At 41.7% G+C, this 22,170-nt stretch overlaps 1 protein-coding gene across 14 annotated transcripts in view; it reads left to right on the top strand.

Annotated features, from left to right (window-relative positions):
* Positions 1–22,170, top strand: part of LOC104013413 (poly(rC)-binding protein 3) — a 545,963-nt gene that overhangs the window by 385,647 nt on the left and 138,146 nt on the right. The window contains exon 1 of one of the 14 annotated variants that reach the window (XM_087759267.1): positions 9,921–10,018. The exons of 11 other annotated variants lie outside the window; for them this stretch is intronic. The gene's annotated coding sequence lies outside the window, so the exon portion shown is untranslated. Of the gene's footprint in view, positions 1–9,920; positions 10,019–10,279; positions 10,406–22,170 lie in introns of those variants that run through there. 2 more of the 14 variants (XM_087759286.1, XM_087759317.1) reach the window with 2 other exon arrangements.

The following is a 22,170-nucleotide window of genomic DNA, read 5'->3' as shown; positions in this document are numbered from 1 at the left end:
TTCTTTTTCTGAGGACAGATCTAGATCCTCCAAATGAGTGAAATCAAGGTAAATGACAGCATTGGTTGCTTCTGACTTGCACTCTTTGAAAGTCCACTTCACAGGACAAGGGAATAGGCAGCTGGGAGCCATCAGCACCTGGGCTGCGATCAGCCCATAAACCACGTGTTTTGTAGCATGCAGAAACTTTGATTTTGTTTCCCAGTTGGGTCCAAGATGTAAGATTTCATCTGTAAACCCTCCTGGGGCTTGAGCTGTAGCAACTCTAAGGCCTCTGCAAGGTTAGCAGCTTTTTTGCACTGAGCGATGGAGAACTGCTTATTTCAGGCAGACACCATCCCTGCCCTGAAGCACTCATTATCTCTTTCATTGAGGTGTTTTTATCCTGAATAAAAGCTCTCTGATCAGTCACTCTTTCTAATTTCCCTGCCTCCTCATCAATGAATGCTTGCTGGTGCAGGGTTCTCCCTCACCCCTGTAAAGGCAGAAAATTCTTTCAGGAGGGGAAGCAGGACAGTACACAGACAGGAAAGGAAAGGCTCAGAGCAATAAGACAAGACATACAAAGATGTGAATAAATTTGGGAATAGTTATCTATTCTCAATCTAGAGAGCCTGGCACTATAGGAGAAATAAGAAGAATGCAATGGTGGAGAAAAGAAGTACGGAGACAAACCTCATCACAGTTATATGACACAGAAAAGTGACTGAAGGAGGAAGACTGTACCAGGAGACACAGCACAGTACAAAGCAAAACAAAGTGATGGGATTTAGAAAGAAAATGAAAAAACAAATGTTCAAGAGACAAATTTAGATTTTTTTTTTTTTAAAAAAGCTCAGTAGAAAATGCACACACAAAATGGTACATAGATAAACCATTTTTCTCCCATAATGCTGCAATGCCCCAGAATCTAAATGGGCTGTGCTAACAGCAGCTCTGTGAGGTAGGACAAGTTTATTATTCTATGTCCGTGGAGCTAAGGCACTGAAAGACAAAGTGAATCTCAAGAGAGCACAGTGGAAATCTGCAGGTGGAAAAGGGGTCTGAACTTGGTGAGCATCACTGAAGTATCTTTTCCCTCAGTAAAGATTCAGACATTTACAAAACAATAATGGAATGAAGTAGGATATGAAGTTGGATATAAAAAGTCATTATGGTATGGCAAGGTATGATTTTATGTTGAACAAAATTGTTCTGCATTTTTTCCTGTTGTTGCTACATTAGTGGATTTGGCCAACAGTGGTATAATCTGTCAGAAAAGCTGTAACAAATATACCTGCATAAGGCTTTAATAACTCCAGCTCGAAACACTAATATTTACTGAAATTTCAGTGTTATCTGCCAATATTGATGCAATGCGTGTTCTGACGGTACTGTACAATGAGCAACTGCCAATACACACTTCAAAGATGTTCCTGATTTTAAATCTATTATTTAGTCTATGGCTCTTCAGTAGTTTCCTGATCAAACTAGCCAAGCTCTACCGTGGCATACTGATAACTCTTACGTTGCACCAGCATATTGAAATATCTCACAGTAGCCTCTTACATCAAGAGTTTCACTGCACTCAAACACTTTCATAAGGAACTTAAAGAGCACAATATGGACAGCATATTAAAAACTTCTTGATCATTATAGATGAACTGTTTGCTTTTGTGAGAATGATATTATACTGATGCCCCTGCAGAAGAATAAGACTGACATAAGGTGGACTTCATACATTTAGGGTCAAGGCCCCTGACTCTCAGAAGAATTATACGATGACGGTGGTGAACATAGTCTTTGCTGAATCTTCTGAGAATGCAGAAGAAGCAAGGTTAAATTGAGTCCTCAGCTTCCAGCAGAAAACTGGACTGGCTGTGAGCATAGGCAAAGCAGAAATTGCCTAAGGTAGCAGGCTGCTGGGAAGACAAAGCACATGTCCCTTAACATCCCCCCCTAATTTTGTCCATATTAGGACTGGGAAAAACAGGTTGTCTGAAACTGCTGCTGTCCCTAAAGTAGGAGTGGAAACTATTGGTAGAATGCCCAGTGTCGGCAGCTGTGATAGCTGACTGGTATCAGTCCCTGGAGGCAGCCAGATTAGCAGTGTGGATCCTCTAGATCTCTCCATTGCAATTCCCTACTTCTCTGTGGCAGGCAGGGGTGGCCCTGTCCCATCTGTTATTTTAGGAGGACTGACTGTAAATTTTGTCTGAGCTGTTGAAAAGTCTTGTGCTGGCTCTAGAATAAAAGGCATGCAAAATATTTATAGTTTTAAATGAGGAATAATCATAGCATTACTTATATTCAGAAATTCAGAGAGCATCCTTGGTCTAAATGTTGTATGGACCAAAATGCAGATGACATTATCAGCATTTCTTTCTCCACTCCTGACTATCTTAGTTTCTCCTTTTTCTACACTAAGTTCTTTGTTGTGAATTCAACAGATTAGTGTTAAAACCAGTTTTAATTTAGGATGGATGGATAGATGTTCTGCTGTCACTGTCTGCATTTGAGATTTGAACCACAAAGATGGTTCAGTTTCAACTTTCCAACTTCTCTGTGTTTTCAGGATTTTTGGCTTGATGATTTCAATAACTTCTGCCATGGGAATTTGCAGAGATTACAAATTCAGTAGCCAAATTCAGTCTAGAATTGGAACTTCCCAAGTCTGTTCCATACTGTCTGACTGGTTTTTGTGCCCTGGAGCTTTGTTCCTTCAAGCTGGCAAACCTCAGACATTCAGTGATGGAATTGAACTATTCCTGTAGATCTCCTATAGATCTGTGAATTGTTCTCTTGGTTCATCCTGTGCTTGTGATATTCCTTCATGTTGCAGACAGTGTTTTTCAAAATGGCAGAATTTTACAATGTTACTGCTTCTCTGGTTTTACAAATCAAGATAGATTTTTATTCTAATTGTTCAAAAGTGTCACAGTGAGCCATATTATAATTCCCCTTTTTATCATCTGTATTAGGTCAAGAATTGTATTTGTGAGGCACGTTAGGATCAGATTTCATACTCCTTATTTCCTACTCCTTATGTCTGCTTCCTCTTTGGTATACCACTGCACTAGGAGAAAGGAGGAGCTTTCTCTGAGTTTTTCTCAGGCTCAGTCTTCAAGGGCTGCCCTCTAGCCAATTTATGTGCTTCCTTGCTCCCCCTGTTTCTGTCATAGTTCTGTTTTTTCTCAGATACAACTTATTCCCACAGTAAGGAAGCTCTGATGTTTGTATGCAGGCATCCTTGCCCTTCTTAGTGAAACCCCTTTGGGCGTCATGGCTGGATGCCTACTTCAGCTTTTGGTTTGGACAGTGGCTCCCGTTATTTCAGTTGTCATTATTGTCAAGGAGCTCAATTGTTGTCTATATTAGTCCTCAGTGAAGATTGGATGTTTGCTTCCAGTCTTCGATGAACTATTAGGAAAATGCAATAAGGCACTCAAAAAAAAAAAAATCACTTCTTTGAGTTTTAAAAGAAGAAAATGGTGGGTGATTTTAAACTATTTTTAGCTCTGTGATTAGTAGTGTATAAATGTTATTTAGACTTTATACAAAAAACCACAGTAATTTCTTCTTTGTACCAGTCAACTAGCAACTCCTCTTACACCCACCAGCATACTTAGTCACCTGTTTTGTAAATCTTCACAAGCAAACTTCCCCAGGGGTAGCTTTGATAAAGTGGCACACTCCCCATGGCAGTGAAAAATGACCTTCTACGCTACCTGTAACAACCAAACACACAGTCGAAGCCTGTTTGAAAACCCAGGGCTCACCCAGAACTGTGGAGAATTGCTTTGCCCTCTGCTTCTTGCAGGACAGGAATTAGTTCATGCCTGTTAGGGCTAATTCTTTCCCTGCTAGTAAAGTCCTCCCTTCTTGTCCATCCCCAATGACCCTTTGAAAATAGGAAGGAAATACTTGCCAGCTCTGGGCTTCTATGACCCTGCTGGAGGAGACACCCATGTCTCAAGACATCCTGTGCACCCTTCTTTGTTTTCTACTGAGAACCTACTGGTTTCACTCTGTTTCATCTTGTCTCTCCAAGAAATCAGACTGGCTGGGTGGTGAAACACTGCAAAATTATGTTAAGCAAGACTTAAGGGCGGACATCCAAGTGCAAGACTGAGAGCAAAAGGGTATAAATAAAACAATGATAAATTCGCTTCTGGTCTATACTTAACCATGACTCCCGTTTCAAGTATCCCGTGAGGGATTTCTTTTGCATTGCCCTGTGGTGAGAGCAGAAGATGGTAGATTCATAGAGTCAGCCTTCCTCCCAGGAGGCAAGCTCACTTCTGCGTGACTTCCACTTCTAAATGCCCTGTATTCCTCTGGAGACGTGCTTTTGGATGCAAATGCAAATGCTGATCTTGTCCTGTCTTGAGATGGACATCTCAGATACTTAAATGGTCATTTCCATGTCAGTCTGGCAGGGACTGTCAGATAAATACAGCTGATTTTGCCTCCTGAGATCAGAAGTGTTGTGCACCAAGAGTATATTCTCCCTTTGTCCTTTGGCAGTCTGCTGACTAGCTGCCCCTGCCCATGGGATCCTTTTCAACTCCTCACACTCCACTGATGTTATTTATACAATCACAATATCTCTATTATGAGATAACAGTTGTGCATATGTTCTGCAAGGTTCGTGATCACTGGTACCTTAGTGACTTTCTATAGACATCACACTTTATTAACATGGATAACAGATGCTGTAAAATTCATATGGTATGAGTGCTAATGCAACTTGTACGTAATGTTTCAGATACAGTGTCTTTTTTGAAGATCAGCTCCTCTGTGTGTCTAGGTACAAAGTGCATTTTCCTCTGATCTAACTGCACTAGAATTCCAGGCAAGGGATGTCACTTTTATAGAGCTATACCATAATTCCATTAAAAAAAAAAAAAAAATCTCCTGTTTTTACCTTATCTTGGATGTACAGTGCTCCTGGTTCCCTGCAGATAGAGTCTCCCTTGATAGAGAAGCCCAGACACTGATTTTCAAGATAGGATTCATTTTGCACTTTATTGATGCAATAGACCTTGGTTTTGGCTGCCTTCAGAGAAGAGAATTTCAGCCAAGCAGAGCTGATGGTGTAATCTTGGATGATGATGGCATTTGTGATTTTCCAGTGAGCCTTCCCAGGGATCAGCCTACATCTCTGGGTTTGGACACAATTATTTTCATTCTGACAAAATTACTGGTGATGTGGAAGGAGAACGTGGCTATAGCTGGGGTGGATTTAGATCTTTCCCAGCCATAACATGTTTTACTGTTTGCATAATGTTCTGCTTTTAAAAAATTTTCTAAGTCAATGGAGTAGAAGGTCTGGTTGTTTTTCAGAATGGTGTACTAGGTCAGCTGTACAGAGTTATTTATTTCTTTCTTTGCAGTACTTTTAGGAAAAGAGGCAAACGTGTTGATTTTTAAAATTATGCTAAAACAGGCATCACAACACATTGATATTTTAATTTTAGAAAACCACTAGATACGAATGAAAGACTTCTCCTCTTTTACCTCCACTAATTCATTTTTTTAAAAAAAATATAGCTTGGTGCTTTTTTTTCTTTTCTTTTCTGAAATGACAACTGTCTCTTTTTCATCCATATAAGCTAGCCGTAAACTCACCAAAATTATGCAATTCATTGAACAATGTGATTCAAACACCGTATGTGTGGGTTTTTTTCCTCTTTCTCCCTCCCAGTAATGAGGGGAAGAGTTCTGTGTTTGTGGGACTATACGCAAGGCTCATGATTTTATCAAACAAGAATAAAATTAGGATGGCAAAGTAAATGCAAAGTAGAGAAACAGGACAGAATACAGAAACTGAGGAACAGTTTTTTCCACCACTGGTGGCTTTGCAGTCGGTGGCCACAAAAGCATCTTTTTGAACTGTATTGCTTGCTGTGGTAGACAGACCAAAGCAGTAGAGAGCTAGGATCAACAGCTTTCTCAGTCTTCCCAGCTACAGATACTTTCTGATGAATAGGGCTCCTAATCACTTGATATAGCTATATGCTTTATGCCTCAATTACCACAGCTTTCTGTTGCAACCTTTGGTTTATTCACATCCAGTGAATGTCATTGTGCTTTCATTTTTTGGAGAACTACATTTTTGGTGCTTATCTATTTAAAAGAAAGTTCCTCTAACTCATGGTGTCGAGTCAATTGAACATGGGCTTTTAAAACAGAGTATTGACCATTCTTTCTTCAAAGATTAGACTTTATTTCCAAATTTTGAATTACTTTTTTATTCTTTTTTTTTCCTTTTTTTTTTTTAAATCCAGTGCATGGTGCTACTGCATTTGCAGAGCTTGATCCAGAAGAATCGAAGCGCATGCTTAAGGAGAAGAATGGCATGTGGTTCATGAACCCCATAATTAGTTCCCCTTCCTAGCTCTAAGCAGTAATTAAATCTGTCACTTCTGCTCTGCTGATTCATTTATTTAGCTATTTAATTGCTCCACTGAATACGTCTTTATCTCCGGAAATGCAACATTTTATTCAGACAAAGAAATAGCATAATCCATTATTATTTTTTTTCCAAGAGCAGGGACATGTTAAAGAAAAGAACACTAATACTACATGATTTGGTGGTGTTGCCAGTTTTCACTTATCCAACAAAACAGTGTTTAAGGGAAAACTTCAACCAGTGCTTGAGGGTAGCTTTCCATATATAGGCTTGTTTCTCCAGGAAATTATATCAAAATGTGAGGACCCAATGTATCTGATCCAGGTTACTATTTCCGTAACGAGTTAACTTAAAGCACTTCCAGGTAATAGCCATAATTGTCCATAAAACAGGAAGTCTCTACCCTGATCTATTAGTGGAATATTTTATAAACAGTTTAAAATTGCACATATATGCTAAATTGTTACAAACTAAACAGTATCTTTTCTTTATACATTTTCTTTTTGGGACATTGCTTATGGAGATTTCTGCCATCTGTCTCTTAGATTTATCATCAAATACAGCATTTTGATCTGTAAAGCAAATGGAGTTTTGAATACTTTCAAGCTTACAAAGGAGAGCTCTTCTGAATAACTCGCTGTGAGGCATACTTCCATATACGCAGTTTTTCTCATGTTACATTTTCAGCATCCTTAAGGGAGGTTGCAAGATTCCCCCACCATTTTTATCCATAGATTGGAAAAGCTGGTGTAGGAAAGCAGCATGCAGAACAATGAGGACCAGGTCAAGACAGAGCAACTCAAACAGGGCCTTTTGGCAAGATGAGGAAATATTGTTTATTTTTATAACCTTTTTTTTCCCCTTGTCTCTGAGCTCTGTAACGATAGCTGATCCAGGAAGTGAAAGGTACAAAAACCACGCAAAATTCAGAGAGAAGGGTACTTTCTTTTTCACTTCTGGCATCAGTGGTTCAGTTCTGTCAATTTATTCATCTGCCTGGCTGGCTGGATTTTTATACCATGTACACAATCTTGCATTTCACTCCATTCGTGACTTATTTTTGCTGTCTTGTTACCCAGTAACAACTATGCAGCTGTTTAAGTCATAGGTCATGTTTTTCCCAGGTAAGCTCATTATTCTAAAAATCTTTTACTGCTTACCTGGAGGGGGTTTTGTTGTTGAGGATTTTTTTTTTCTTCAGTGAGGGTCCTGTCCACTCCTTTACAATGCAAAGCATGTGTGTACTGCCGCTGCAGGCACCCAGCTTGGCCCTGCTTGAAGTAAAAGCAGGACCCAGCATAAAGAGCAGCTGGTGGAACTGGCAGGGCTTATTAGCTATATTGCAATACCTTGCAAATAAAGCTGGATGTCCTGCCAGACCTCCAGCTGCTGTGCTGGGCTACATGGACCTCCACCCTGCCTGTGCCAGAACAGGGGTTTCTGCTTCTCTCTCCGCCATCCTCAGGGACGGCTTTGTCAGCCCACAGGCCCGGCAGCTTTGGCCCGACAATGCTTAGTCTGTATTGTTAGCGTTGGTGTTATTGTTCTGCATCTGTGCACTCTGGGTTACTGAAAGCACTTTGTTGAAATAAAGAATATTTCTGTCCCTGCTAAGACTAGGAAGTCTGGAAATCTTGCAGGCAGTTTTGTTCTTGCAAGCCTGTGCACATGACTTTTCAACTAGGGTTTGCATGAGCTTCGCTTAAATATTCTGTCTTTTAAATGTGTTTCTTCAAATGATCTTCTAAAAGTACACTCTCTGTTATGTAGGGCACATGCTTAAATTCAGGGAATTAATAAACCAGCAAAAAACATCTCTGGACATCCTTTGAGGATAAGGGTGCTTTGAGGATAAGCCTGCGTGTGAATGGGTTTAGTATGAGAAAGCAGTGTTCACTGCAGCGGGACAGACAAGTATGATCAGAGGAGGGCATGGGAATGAAATGGAAAAAATAACATTTATTTGTAGTAGAAGAGAAGTTTATTGTTGAGTTGGTGGAAACGGAACAGAGGAAACACAGGGATAATTTCAGATGGCTTTTATCTCAGTTCTAAAGAAGCATGAGGTTAGTCAATAGGATTAACTACTTTTACATAGATTTGTACATAAACATTGAGACACGAGAGCTGGAGGGACATCAGCTGAGTGCCCTCCCTTTGCAATGATTACATTCGGGAATGTCTGTGGGGGGAATTAGGTGACAGTGACTATCGGCTTCCCCTCAGATGAACCTAGCTGTTGTCATCCTGCCATCAACAGGCTGGAAAATACTGTCTCAAAGGCATTGCAGAGTTTACAAGCAACCAAATGAGACTGAAACCACTCCCTTCTCTCACCCTGCCCTGCCCTCCCCATACCGGAGCAGGCAGCGTCCAGCTACTTGCACAGTGCGAACTGCAGGTTTGCAAAGCGGTGCACAAGCTCTAGGTGTGGGCACTGCTGGTGGAGGCGCTCTGATGGATCAAGGGTGTTTTGGGTTTGGTGTTTGGTTTTGGGTTTTTTTTGTTAGCTTTCAGCTCTAGCTCACTGTATAGTTAGAAACCTCAGGCTGGAGTTTCTCCTCACTCACAGTGCTGGAATACACTGGTGTAAAATGCGTCTAAATCAAATTAGATTAAACCCCCCAGTTTTGGTACAAATGTACCTGAGTCTGTTCTTTATTAATGTATTGATTTACTTATTGGCGTATTGGGAACCTCTTGTTAAACTTTTAATTTAGAGAAGTCATTGCTTGTACTATTTGTACGATGTAATGTATCTTTGGGGTTGGAGGCTACCGCTGACCAGCCCTGGTCACTGTGCTTGGTTATATAAGGTGCATAGGCTTGGGTACCTATAAATATTAGCATGCAGCTGTCACAAAGGGATTGTGAGTGAGCTGTTCGGGACCTCGAAAACATAATAGCTTGGCACCCAGAAATATACAACTTTGATAACATATTACAAGGTTACGTATTGGGGGAGAGGGTAGGAAGGTGGCGACTGCTGTTAATCTTTGTCTCTAATTTGGTTTGGTTTGTTGTTGTTTTTTTTTTTATTATTTTTCCTCCTTTGTATTTCTGGTATACATCGGATCTTTACAATTTTTATCACATTAGGATGTGACATTCCCGGCCTTGACAGTGCTTTTGTTTGGATATTTATAGCAGCCTCTGGTCATTGTTGAGCAAAGGAGATTGCCCTGCCCTCTGGCCCTTTCTTAAGCAGATTTTGGGCAGAAGCTCCTCTCATGTGGCACTAATTGAAATGATTGGTGAAGGGGGTGTTGTGAGCGCACTCTGGCTGACTCGGGCTTATCTGCCAGGGGCTAAGCCAGGGGAGGAAGGGAGGAAAAACGGGGAGAAGTGAGGAAAGGGAAAAAGAAGGAGGGGAAAGGGGGGGGGAAGGGGAAAAATAAAAAAAAAAAAGGGAAAAAAAAAAAAAAGAGAAAAAAGAGGCCGGCTTCGCTTCACTCTGGTAGGGCTCAGGGCTGCCGGCCATCTGTCCAGGCTTGGGCGGCACGGAGGGAGCCGGCTGGCCGCGGCCCGGCGCAAGGGCGGCAGGGCGGGGGCCGGCCGGCGGCAGCGCCCGGCGGTGGAAGGGAGCGGCGCGGCTGCGGCCGGGCGCGGGGAGCGGCGCCGCAGGTGGGTACCTCTGCCCCGGGCCGGGGTGCCGGAGCGGGGGCAGCGGGCAAGGAGAAAGCCTCTCCTGCTTTCTGGAGTTGTAGCGCGGCCGAGGAGGGGGTGCTGCCTGCGGGGGGTGGGTTTGGGCGGGGGGGGGGGGGGGGGTTGCTTTGTTTCGAGCTTGCAGGAGCCGAGCCTGCTGCTTTTGCGGGTGCTTTAGGGACCGAGTGTCGCTCCTCTGCCTGTCCGGGACAGGCTGCCATGGGCAAAGTCGTTAAAAGACTGAAACCAACAAGTTGCTGTAGAAGTGATTTGTGCGGAGATGGGGCCGGTTTATCATCCGCAGGAGTGAGCAGCGCTAAAATATCTACTAGGGACCGTCAGTTGGCAAGTGTGCGCTTCCCGTGGGTGAGTAACCCCGCCTGGGCCGGCAGCTCCGGGCTTTAAACGCGATAATATCAACTGGAGGCTGGTGTCTGTCCCCCCCCCCCTTTCCTGCAGCCACCCTCCGGTTAATAATTCCCTGCAAGTTTAACGTGAAACGAGGAGAGGCGAGAGCTGGCCCTTGCCAAGGAAAACTACAGAAGAAAGGCAGGGGCTAAGAAGTTTCTGATGTAGTGTAAAACAGCATCGCTGTCAAAAGCAACGGAGCTGGAACATTGTCCCATATTTTGGGGGTATTAGCATTGGAAGTTGCTTCCTTTCGTTTAGCTGGTAATGTTTCTGAAGGCTTTTTTTGGTTTTTAAGTTGCTAATGTAAACAGCCTAAGTAAAAAACCGTATCGCCGTTCGGTGTGTTGAGCAATGGGGGAAAAGTGAAATTCAAAGTGTGTGTTTCTTAAAGAAAAGTTAGGAAATAAATGGTAGCTTTACAATAACAGTAATAAGAGAGGGCTCTGGACTTCATGCCTCTCTCATTATTATTATTATTATTAATATTATTATTCTTTTTAAAGATGCAAGAAGTTTTGTTACTATGCTCCAAAAACTATGCTTTAATCTCTTTGACACGTCTGCTAGAACGTCCTGTTACGCTGGGTATGGTTATGTGTAGCATACAACTTCTGTTTGTGTTTCTGATAACCCTACTAGTACTACTGGAAAAATAAACACTCGGTTAACATGTATTACCTAATCATATTTTAACAGCTCTTGTGTAGATTATGGACAGACATGCACAGCAATTTCCAGCTATGGCTGTATTTTGCTATTTTCCAATGTTTAAAAAAATTGCTGTTGGAAGTGTGTGTACCATGCAGGCTAGCTGTACGTCTTGTTTGTTTCTTTTATATATGGTTTTAGAAGTAGAACAATAGTAAAAAATGGAGTTGAGCAGCTGTTAATCCATTTGTCCACCGCTTACCCCTACAAAGATTCCTGGTGCAAAGTTCATGAACTATCACTGAGGATGGTTCAAAATGGAATCCAGGAATCAGCCATACTAAAATCAGGCAAGAGTTTATAAAAATAAAATAAACTGAAAAGCCGAGGCTTGCCTACGCATAAACCTCTTAATAAATACATCATCTATCTAGTATTCTACTCATTGTATTCAAGAAAAGGAACAACTTGAGCGATCGTGTGGTTATTACTCCATACCTTCTTAAGCTATAATCAAGTAAACAAAAATATTTTTACTTTCCTAACAATCTGAAATAGCTGGTTTCTTACAAAAGACCTTGCCCTCTTTCTTCCTCTCGTCTGTGTCCATGCTGCAAAAATAAGTCCTCAAGAATATAACTCTTCATTTTAATGGTTACGTTCCTTATTACTCTTGGTCTCCAATTTATGCTGGTTTGAATATTTCTGTAATATTGAAGTCAGTTGGCATTACTTCCTTCAAGGACCATATTTAAACATATCTGTGGAGTGTGTGCAGTATGATAACACATAGCAACATGGATATATTAATTTTATTCTTACATGGCTCAATATATTTTTCTCGTTACTTCAGAGAAGCTAGAAACATGATAAACGTTCCGTTAGTGGTATTGGTAAGAAATACATTAACGCAAGAGCGCAGTCAGTACGAAAGCATTTTTATTTGAAAGCCTTCTCATAACAGACATTGTACTAGTAATCTTAATATGTAACCTGTGCTGAATATCTTCAGTGTTAGATTAGATTTGCGTTTAGGTACTTTGTAAATATCATTTTTATTCAGGATAACTGAATTTCTACCAGATGTCCAGGCTCCTTGTTTCTTTTCAGCCTTTGCAGCCTTTGAATGCCACAGGAATTTGCCGGGTGAAGGACTGGGTGTGCACGGGGTAGGTGTTTCAGGATGCAGCCCTTCTTCTCGGAAGCCGGCCTCGGTATTGTAGGGCATTGAGGGCTGATATTAATGTAAAGCGAAATGTGTTATTAAAAATATAAGTCAAATCCAAAGACTGCTGTGTTGGTTGGATACTCAAGAGCAAACTGCAACAGCCGTCTCTAACAGATTACTGAAAATGTGGTGAGTGACTTTTGTAAGCTGTGCGGGTAGTGCTCAGTTGTGAAGCTGCTTGCCACGGAGCCGTTGCAGGGCAAGAGGCTGTCCTAGCCAAAGTGCGGTGGTTTGCACCCCTTGCGGTGCTCTGCCCTACGGGAAGTGGGACAGGACACAGGGGAGCAGGGGATGAGCCATCCCTCCTGCTCAGGAGAGCTGGGGTGCTGGGGCCGAGTACCCTGGGCAGGGACAACTGCAAAGGGACCCTGCAATAGGGCAAGGGTGTATCGCTGCAGCAGGAGGTTGTGGAGAAGCTTGCAGAGCTGATAGGGGATGTGGCTGCAGCCACGGGTGTGCATGGCAGGAGTGTGAAAGAGGTATTTGCAGGAGGGAAGGGTTTTGAAGCGGCAGATGCAGTGGTGAAACACATGGTGGTCATGGTGGTGATGGTTTGAGGGAGGCAGAGAAGTTGGAGGTCTGACAGAGCAAGGAGCAAAGGCAAGCTCGTGGCCCCAGGAGCACTCAGGAGTGACAAAGCTCTTGAATGGTACCATAGGGAGACTTTGCAGCTGGATGGGTAACCCAGTTTGGGTGCTTTGGGAATAAAGAGTCACAAGCTGGGAAGTGACCATCGGCATTCCCGCTTATCATCACGGACCAAGGAGGAAGTGTTGGACAGCTGAGCCACGGTGAGATTACGTACGGCAATTATAACTGGGGTGCAGCGGGAGGGCTGGCAGCCAGAAGGCAGGGGGATGGTAAATAATCTTTAGCCTTTTCTGTTGTGTACGTGAAATTGGGAAGGCAAACTATTACAATTTAAAGCAAAATATAAGGATAGGAACTCAAAATTCATCTGTAGCACTGAAACTGTTTACTCTCGTCGTTAGTCTTTGCCAAAGATTTTCAGTTAGCGGGGTCTCCGTCTTCTGACGTTTATAACAATGTCATGACTGGAGATTGTAGAATGCACAGAAATTTATTTTCATAGACCTTGCAAGATCGTTTTTCTTTAAAAGAAACCTTGTCACACTTTTAATAACAGATGCACTTTGTTGCATTCATTTGCTAAGCAACAGATTCACTGTGTTGCCTATGAAGCACAAAAGCAAGGGAGGCTTTGATACCCGAAGTAGAGCTTACGTAAAGTTCATGAGCAGCAGCAGAAAGAGTGAGTGATGAATTCTTCGGGTTTTGTTCCTTACATTAAAATATTTTAAGGTCGGGTATTTTTCTCTGCTGGCTGCCATCAGCGATAGAAGTATCAACATGAGAAAAATGGGTCGCTTGGGTTTTAGCATTAAGCAGCAAATCCAGGGCCAATAGGATTTAGCTGGGATGTTAAGGTTTATTCAGTGCATTTAGTTAATGAAGTTGGGGGGGCGGGGGGAGGAAAAAAAAGTCAGTGTCTGGGGTTGGGGGAGGGAATGAAATGGCCTCCTGCCACCGGGTGCATCCTGCGGTGACTCCTCCTGATTGATAGATGCTCCACAAGACAAAAAAGAGCTGAGCGAAGGAGGTTTTAATTAAAAAATACCAGCTCAGTGCCAGCTCGTTTGGATTAAAATCAAGTAGAAAATCTTTGTAATAGACATCCACCTAGTCTTAAGGGTGTACGTGTGGTTTTTATGGAGTGTAGTGTCCATAGGCTAGGGGGAGGGAAGAGGGAGATGATAATGCGTCCAAGCATCTATAAAGCCATGAAAATATTCAGCAAGTGCAATCGTATGTTAACATTCATCAGTCGGGCACAGAAATCAAGCTCAGGTCAACAAACTCCCATTTGAGCAGTATGCCAAGATTTCTAGCAGACAGCCCCACCGTCCCTGACGCAGACGGGTGGCCCTTCGCTATGCTCACCCGTATTCTGAAGCTTTTGTATCCCCTGCCAGAGGCTGTCATCTTGTGTACACACACGCTGTTCAGCATCTTGACTTGCTTTCTGAGCCCTGAAAGCCTTCGGCACAGAGGCACAAAAAACAATTAGTATAAAAAGTCATTGTTATTTAAAAAATAAAAGGTTATTATCTATACTTAAAAAAAAAAAATGCAAATCAACATGAATGAACGTTTTTTTCCAACAGGGTTAATGTATGGGTTTGTTTGTTTGTTTTTGTTTAAAAAAACCCCTGTTCCTCTACAGACCAGACTCCCACTTGGATCAGACCTTGTTTTTCCAAAGCTGTAATGGTCTTTTAGAGTCTGATGAACTTTCTCATTTCGCTCGCCCCCTCAGAGGTCCGTGCTTGACGTTGTAGCTGGATGCTGCTGGGAGTCATTGAGCAGCAATTAAGACTCTCAAGACTCAGCTCAGTGACCTCTAACAGACTCTCCTTCTGAGAAGGGTGTGGGCATCAGTGGCAGTATTTGACTGTAACAGTATAGAACAAATAAGCAGCAAACTTATAAAATGAGTAAAAAGAGTCCATGTACCTGTTGTTCTCAGGATAACCTAGTTGCTCAATGGCTTGATACAAGTGCGTGACAAGGGCCCCGCAGCATTTCTTAGTAGGATTTATTGCAGTGGCACCTAAAAACTTCTGCAAAATGGTTCAGAGAAAAACTTGAATGTGTAATTTTTGGTTTTGTTTGTTTGTTTTTTGACCTCACAAACAGTTTCAGACAAACATTTTCAAATAATTTAAAAAAATGAAAATGTTTAGAAAAACGCTGTTCACTTACACTTCTCTGCATTGTTCTCTACTGCTTTATTTCTGTTAGATTCACAGTACATTTGCTGAAAAACTTTTGGCTATAATTACAGATGTGTCCCTAAACTAGTCTAAAAGAAGAAACAAAGAAAAATTTCACTAAAATAAAAAAATAAAACAACAACAAACCCAAACAAAAGCACTTGACTGTGATGCTTAAAGCAGGGCTTTATGAACATTCAGCCAAGTTTCAGAAAATGGGAGTGATTGTGTCAGAACTGCGGTCCCAAGCACGCAGCACAAGTCTGGGCAGCTGCATACAGAGCAAGTGGAGCTCTAGAAAAAGACTCCTGGCATCTTTTGTATACAAATAGGTATGCATTTGTTGATAAGCAAATACAGATAAGATATTAGTGCTAATCGGAGGATTTAATGAAATGAAATCTGAACAGTCTGGTTGTCCCAGTGGCAACAATGGAAGCAGAATACTATCCCAGATGCAGAGCACTCTACAGAGAAGCGAAGAGGGGTACGTGTCCCAAAAAAAGAGTACTTTTGGATGTACCTATGTAGCAATGAAGTGCTTGGTGCAATGTCCATACCAGCTAGTCCTGTATTTATGATGGTCTGTCACCTTTACGCCTGTTGGCTTGTATTTTCTCATTGGTGGGCAGTAAAGCACCTATTCAGCATTTGAGCCTGATTTAAACAAATAGAAAGGCAGGATCTGAGCTCTGAAGACCATAAAATTACTTTTCTGTGATTTCACTCAATTAACAAAACTGTGCGTACCTCAAGGATCTCATTAGCATGATAGTGGCTGCGTGCCAGCATCTAGCCAGAAGAGCTGATGGAAATTTTGCTGGCTGTTTTGTAACATTAAACATTCTATAGAACAACAGCAGAGATTTTAAATGAAAAGGCTGTAAAAACATTGGGGGCAAATGCAACCTTTGTAAACGCTGTAAATCCACTCAATAATTACTATATAGTACTGGATTAAATACTGAAAGTCCCTGAGCTGCCTGGATCTAGTGGAGCTTTGCTTACATATGATCAAAGTGATTAAAAAGACTGTTTGTCTTTTTTATTAACATGTTATACCTATGAGAGTAAATTAAAATAAAATGTTTTGCTCCTGCAAATGGGAAAATATGAGAGATCTACAGTTGTTCTGATATGCAAGTTCAGAGTTTTTATTTGCAGCGATGAGAATCAGGTTTGGAGGCTCAACTCCTTTCGGTTCAGAGATGTTTAAATTGCTGGATTTTGATTGAGTAGTAGGGAACATCAGAAGTTACATGATTAGATTTCTCTGGGAAGAGCAAGGGCTCCGGGCAGACACTGAGAGAGAAATACGCTTCGTTTCCCCCTCCCTCCTTCCCCCAGCAGCATTCATACTGTACAAATACAGATGCCCGGCAGGTAATGGAAAGACTGTCACTGTTAATTAAGTATTGTGAGTATCCCACGATGTGGGATGGGGTGGAGTAGAGGAGGCTGAATAAAAATTATAAGAGCACTTAAACCTTGCTTGTAACAAAGTCTAATGTCCGTTCAGTGTTTGTGGTGTCACATAAATAAGATACTCTGAATCTGACCCCGTGTTTTAATATACTGCTGAAATTTTGGAGGCTTCTGTTGTTTGTGCAGGAATGATACATCTCTGACAAAAGCTTCCAACGTGAGCCATGGTGATGGAGCCTCCTGGAGCTGTACTTTCCCGTGACTAACGAGAACAGCTCCCCAAACAGCTTCCAATGCTGACAAAAATGCATCTGCACTTGGGGATGTCTGTTGTGACCGTCACGTGCTGGGTGTGACTCTTCCCCACACTTCTAACCAGCGTTGCTCTTGGCCTCCTGTTTGCTTACAGGAACCATAATTGCCCATATATCTCTGGGAGCTTCAGTACCAATTAATCTGTCGGCATATCCTGTTGTAACTTAATATGTAACATTACAGTATTCAGCCTCTCATTGGTAGCTGATTAGCATTTGTGAGTAATTTCACCCATGTCTTAAAAAGCATGCTTTAAGAAGACACTGATCTTCAGCTGTGGCATAGTAACCTCGGGGATACCTGTTTCTGGTACTGGCTGTGGAGCAGAATGCATTAGCTTAAACACTAGAAATGCAAATAATTTCCTTCTGCAGCTATTGAGACTGTCCTGACTGAATGTAATGGTAGCTCAGCTGTTTTGCTTCATGTTGCCCCTGCGAAGGATCGCATCCGTGACCAGCTACTGAGTGTCAGCTGATGAGTGGTGGATGAGTGGTACTTTATAGCCAGTGGGTGATACAATCTCCTTGCAGTTGTGTGAACATACTTTAATGTGGCTGGGTGATGCTTTTTGATTTCTCAGAAACATCCTTCCTGCTGTCTTGGGTTTCGGTTTCAATAAAAAGATGATAAAGGGCAAAGTTACAGCCATTTAGGCAACCTATCTTGATATTCCTATATTTTCTGATACTAGTTTTCTTCTGACAAAGGTAGCCTTAACTTTTGGATTTGTTAAACTTTTAGAGGGGTTTGTGTGTTGACTTCGTTGTTTGACTGGGCAAATGTATTGACATCACTTGTGGTGGATTACATATATATATATATATGTATATATATATATATATGCGCCAGTTTTGTTGGTAGTCACTTCTTGACCCCAGTCTTGCTGGGAGGAGATTGCTGACACACAGTTTGGACCCTGGGCTTTGCCTTGTCATCCCTGGGTCTCGTTTTAGGGTAATTGCTCACTGGGACCTGTTCACTTCTAATCCTGTTCATTGTCTGAAAGGCAATCTCACAGCACTGTGACCTTTTCTTGCTTGTTGTACCTCCTGTTAAGAAACAAGCCTGATCTTACTTTGGGTGGGTGTGTGAAGTTACTGTGGAGTTGGCAATAAAATGCAAGCGAGGCTTTACCAAAAAAGTGTACAGAAACTATCCTTTTTACTGTGCTTTTATTACATTGGATTGTGCACAGATGGATGGGCTTTTAGTTGGCTCAGGAGTAAAGGGCCCACCAATATATATCTAAACCTTTCTAAAGCAACTTGAATTCCCTTAGGAGCAATGCATTAAATTGCCTATGAAAATGGAGTTTTCTTTTACCTTGTGACCTTTCTGCTTTCCCATCACTAGCCAGGAAAGACCCAGTCTCCAGTGAGTATTATTATTAGTCAATAAAGTTAAAAGCAGCAGATCATATATATATTGGGAGATAAATAATAATGAAAGTACCCAGAACTAGGGTTGCCTACGGCTACTAATAAAATGTCACCTTCATTTTTTGTTTGTATGCCTCTGAGATCATGCTTAAAAATATAGCAAAATCTGATGCTTTCAATGAGACTATGGCTGAGTTGACAGATAAAGAAATGTGTTTCTAAATAATATCCTTAAAATATACTGGAGAAGCATAAAAGATTGCAGATGCACCTAAAATCTGTTTCATTTCTGCTTCCTACGCTGCTAATGCAACTCAGATTTTTCAGATACAGATATTTTTATATTGGGGGATTATCTTATGTGGAGCTTAGTAGATCTTACAAAATCCTTTCTTGGCTCTGTTGATTTCAAAGATGTTAATTCTTACTCACTTGAAACACTTAGCTGGGAACTTAACTACAACTTTAAGCCATGGCTGCCAACTCGATAAAGAAAATTATCATGTTTATACTACCTTAAATTTCTTGCATGCTCTTGTTTATGGAGTCTGGGCAAATCAAGTAAAATTTGTGCACATATTTGCCCAAGTTTAAAAGGAAATGAATTTGCACTGTTATCTCTGCTTTCTGAGAAAATTCTGAGAAACAAGTCTGTTGCTGGGAATAGTCACAGAAACATCTCAGTTGAAGTAGTTCTGGATTGGTACTTTTATTTTCTTGATAGTAATTGCAGTTTTTTGGGGAGTGAGGATATCCATAGAATAAAACCACTTTGGATCTGCAAATATGTCTAAAGCTGAGGGCAAAGTCGTCTTCAAAAATCACATCCTCACAGATTCAGACTACTGATGACTTTGGCTCAGCATGTCTTCTGCTGCAAACGTTATTTCAAGAGATTATTAGTCAAAATTTGAAAACCATGCAGACGTCTCTTGCAGAAAGCCGATGATCTGTCTAATGATCCTCAATACTCTGGGGAAAGCCAGGGGAAAATGGTGTGTTCTTGCATGCTTCTCATTGATAACCATTCATTAGGGTAGACGTCAAATGAGTAGGCTATAGTAATAAACAAAAATGAGTTTATAGCTCGTGTTGTGAGACTAGCTTTTATGTCTGCAGCTTTGAATACCTGCTGCTTGTAACAGTCTCTCTTGCCTTCACAGTTCTCATTCATGAAAAGGACTTATTGAACTGTATTTGTTCAAATAAATCTTTTTAATTTATGATGAGTAATCAATAAAGTATGGAGTTAATCTATATTAATTTTAACCTAATAATGTTGTTCGATTAATATTTAGTCAAAGTCAGTAGTTTTGTGTAAGCACTGGGGACCTAATTTACATACCTATCTGTAGCTTATATATACACATAGTGACTTTGTGACAAAAATGGTATCAGAGGGGATTCTGCGCCATAAATATCTTCTTCTGTTTCTCTTTTTGGCAATCTGAAGTGCCATTGATGTGCATTCTTAGCCAACGATGATCTTAGATTTGTAACTGTACCCATATTACCTGGTTAGTTTTTTGCAAATTGAAACAGCTATTTCTATGTATTCAGCTCATTTGCTGCCTTAATTCTTTGGGACAGACTGTGAAGGTTGTTCTGAATTTTAATATGTGTGCAGAAGACCAAATGTGATAAAAGGCTGAGCTGGAGGTAGCCCTTTCTTGTTGTAACATCCAAGGAAGGTGTTGAGGAGGAGGAGATGTCCACAGAGCCCTTGACAGAATTTCTACTCAATTATTCTGTTGGAGCAGTAGGATGAGAACAGGTTTTCGTCTAATCCCCAAGGGCTCCTGGGATCCCCTCTGCTCCTACATCCCAGGAACATGTACCTTAGTGACGACACAAAGATGTTACCAGCCACTTCTGTTGACTTGGGCTGCAGGATGGCATCTCATTGTGAAAGCGATGTGTGATACTGCTCCAGCTTGTATCTGAATAAGATGCCAGCTTTTTCTCAAGTAACAAGTGATAGTACGAGAGGAAACGGCCTCAAGTTGCACCAGGGAAGGTTTAGATTGGATATTTGGAAAAATTTCTTCACTGAAAGTATTACCAAGCACTCAAACAGGCTGCCCAGGGAAGTGGTGGAGTCCCCATCCCTGGAAGTATTTAAAAGACGTGTAGATGTGGTGCTTAGGGACACAGTTTAGTGGTGGACTTGGCGGCGCTAGGTTAGCGGTTGGACTCGATGATCTTAAGGGTCTTTTCCAACCTAAATGATTCTATGATTCTAAGATCCATGGAACCTGTTTTTTCACAGGATCTGTCTTCTGCCCTCATCCACTTCTCCTGACTTTCCCTCCCCTCTTCAGAAGGTCCTCTGAGTTTTAAGCCTGGATGGCACCTTCTGTTGGGGTGGTTTGCAAAGATACCTTGTCTCAGTCACAGGACCAGTGGAAAGGGAGAGTGGGAGTGGTATGTCCATGAGATTAGAAAGGGAGAGTGAAAGTCTTCGCAATGTGTTTGAGTAGAAAATACGTACCTTGGCATGTGGATGTTTTTTCTATGTCCCTAAGAGGAGATATTATTTCTAACAACATGTGGAAGGTCTAGTGGTTAGTACGGGAACACTACGCTGTAATGCCTATTGTATTGTGTCCACCACCACTGCACTTCAGGAGGAATATGGACTTTCCAAAACTTGTGCATTTTCATTTCAACCACTTGGAACATTCAGCAGTGGAATACCTAAAAGATCATATTCTAGGCAAGCTTTTTTTTTTTTCCCCCCATTCAAAACTCTCTCAGCCCCACTACTTCTGATGGCAGCTGAAATGGGAATAAATGCCACAAGAAGGTGCTGCGGTAGCACGTGAGCAGTCTTGGATGGCATCCAGCGCATCTGAAACCTCTGTGGGAAGTGGTACATGTCAGCATGTCTGCCTTAGCAAGGGACTCTTAATTGGATGGAACAAGTAGGCTTTGGTTGGTTGTTGACTGATTCTGCCTAGTAAACACTGCTGTATTATCTAGCCTACTGTAATAGTACTGTAGAGGCAAATGTGTGATGTAAAAATTAAAAAATAAAATGAGACCAAACAAAAAAACCTCTGTTGCAGTGAGGGGCAGTCTGTAGCTCTAGTCACACTTCTAACTACTGCAGTGTTTCTCTTCTGAGCTGATTATGATCGTGCACCTTGGGTGTGTCTGTAGAAAAGTACCATTGTACAAATGTTTGTCAGCAAATGGACTGCAGTTGATTACCTTTCTTGAACCTGTGACATTTCCATAGGAGAAAAAATGTCTCAAACGGCCATGTTTACAGGGCAAAGGGGTGTATTCTTGTTCCACTGCTTATGTGAGCTTTCATGACAACTGGCAATCAAGTAACAAAATTTTCCCAAGATGTGTGCAGCAATGCTATTAAGTATAAAAAAATTCTTGCTTGCCTCTTCCTAACGCCGTTGTAAATCAGGTGGATTATCAGACACACACTTAACAGCATTACAAGTGTGCAATCCAAGGTAAAAAGCTGCTGTTTCAGGAACTTAGGGGGCAGAGTTATATCTGGTTAAGAGTATGGTATGTCGGATGTGAGGGGCGCGTATTCCCGAAAGCTGCCTAACAAGGCCTCCCCCCACCCTTGGCTCAGTCTGTAGTTGGTGGAGAGCAGACCAGCTCTGAATTGCCCATCTTGGAAGCCAGTCATTCTCCCCTGACTGTTGGAAAGCCTTGCTAGACTGAAGTTGGCCCCTGAACATAAGTCCACTTGGATACATCAGTATTTGGCTGCCTGCAGTGCGAACTAGTGCATCACCACAGTCCTCCTGCAGATCTTTTAAAACTACCATTAAGTGGGCTGCTTGCGTAGTGGCAGCGATTTAGCCACAGCAGCATAAAACCAGGGAAGAGCCTGAGCTTTTACCGGCATCCAAACGTGGTTTTGCAGGTTGTGCTTACGTCTGTGTGGCTATAGCT

This window comes from Nipponia nippon, unplaced genomic scaffold (genome assembly GCF_047370975.1).
Source record: "Nipponia nippon isolate SJK-2023a ecotype South Korea unplaced genomic scaffold, ASM4737097v1 scaffold_1, whole genome shotgun sequence".
In the NCBI taxonomy this organism is placed as follows: Eukaryota; Metazoa; Chordata; class Aves; order Pelecaniformes; family Threskiornithidae; genus Nipponia; species Nipponia nippon.
Note: the sequence above shows the minus strand (reverse complement) of the source record. Positions and strands in the feature narration are given on the sequence as shown.